This window comes from Triticum dicoccoides, chromosome 7A, assembly GCF_002162155.2.
Source record: "Triticum dicoccoides isolate Atlit2015 ecotype Zavitan chromosome 7A, WEW_v2.0, whole genome shotgun sequence".
Taxonomy (NCBI): domain Eukaryota; kingdom Viridiplantae; phylum Streptophyta; class Magnoliopsida; order Poales; family Poaceae; genus Triticum; species Triticum dicoccoides.
In genome coordinates, this window is record NC_041392.1 from 647,855,068 (window position 1) to 647,856,880 (window position 1,813).

Here is a 1,813-nt window from a genome sequence, read left to right on the forward strand (position 1 = left end):
GGCCAGCACGCCGGTCTAAACCTAAGCGCACAGGGGTCTGGGCCCATCGCCCATAGCACACCTGCATGTTGCGAGGGCGGCCGAAAGCAGACCTAGCCTAGTGGCGTTCCAGTCCAATTCGGCGCGCGCCGCTCCGTCGCTGACGTCTGAAGTGCTTCGGCTGATACCACGACGTCGGGATACCCATAACTACTCCCACGTAGATGGTTAGTGCGTATAGGCTCGTAGCCGACTCAGATCAAATACCAAGATCTCGTTAAGCGTGTTAAGTATCCGCGAACGCCGAACAGGGCCAGGCCCACCTGTCTCCTAGGTGGTCTCAACCTGCCCTGTCGCTCCGCCACAAAGATCCACACAGAGGGCCGTCGGGACAAAGGTCCTTTCAGCCCCCAATCCGTGAATCACTCGCGGGTACTCTTCGAGCTGACCCGACTTTAGTCACCATCTGTATAGTATGTATGTATGTATAGTATATACCCGTGATCACCTCCGAGTGATCACGGCCCAATAGTATAGCAAGGCAGACTGACAAGAATGTAGGGCCAATAATGATAAACTAGCATCCTATACTAAACATTTAGGATTGAGGTAAGGTATCAACAGGTGTAGCAACAATGTCAGGCTATGCATCAGAATAGGATCAACGGAAAGCAGTAACATGCTACACTACTCTAATGCAAGCAGTATAGAGTAGAATAGGCGATATCTGGTGATCAAGGGGGGGGGGCTTGCCTGGTTGCTCTGGCAAGAGAGAGGGGTCGTCAACTCCGTAATCGAACTGGGCAGCAGCAGCGTCGGTCTCGTAGTCTACCGGAGAGAAGAGGGGGAAGAAACAATGAATACCAAGTAAACAGATGCATATCGATGCATGACATGTCAAGAAGCGATGCTAGGCGTGCCCTAACGTGGTATGAGGTGGTACTGGTTAAGGGGGGAATCATCCGGGAAAGTATTCCCGGTGTTTCGTGTTTTCGGACAAATGAACCGGAGGGAAAAAGTTGCGAGTTCGATAGGTTAGGGGTGTGTGGCGGACGAATGGACTGCGTATCCGGAATCGTCTCGTCGTTCTGAGCAACTTTCATGTTGAAAATATTTTAATCCGAGTTACGGATTAAAAGATATGATTTTTAAAAGATTTTAACAATTTTGGAATTTAATTATTTATTTAATTAATTCGAAAAAATGTATTTATTTAATTATTTATTTAACAATTCGTCAGCAGTCAACAGGGGTTGACTGAGTCAACCCTGACATGTGGGTCCAGTGGGACCCACCTGTCATTCTCTATTTAAGTTAATTAGGGTTTAGGTTAATCTAATTACAGTTTAATTAAACTTAACTAGTTAATTAATTTAATTAAACTGGATTAATTAACTTAATTAATCAATTAATTAATTAATAATTTTATTAAATCATTTTAATTTTATTAATTATATTTATTGTTTTTATTTATTTTATTATTTATTATTTATTATTTTTTTATCCCCTTTTTTTTTATAAAACCGTTCTGGGCGTGGGGCCCCCATGTCATTGGCCCCAGGGGGCCTTGCGGTTTTCTGGCGCATGGCCGCGCGGTTGTCGCCCGAACGGGCGCGGGCGCAACGGTGCCCAGCACCCGCTCTTTCGGGCGCACCACAGGGGCGGGCGGAGCCGGCAGATCGCCGGAGCAGGGGGGTTGGTGACCACGGCGGGGCTCGCCGGGCGCCAACCGGGCAAAGGACGGGGATTGCGACGGCGCACGGAACAGGGGCGGACGGAGGGAGGAGCGGCCTCGGCAGGGGCGCCGCTGTGAGCGCGGCCGAGGCGCGGGCCC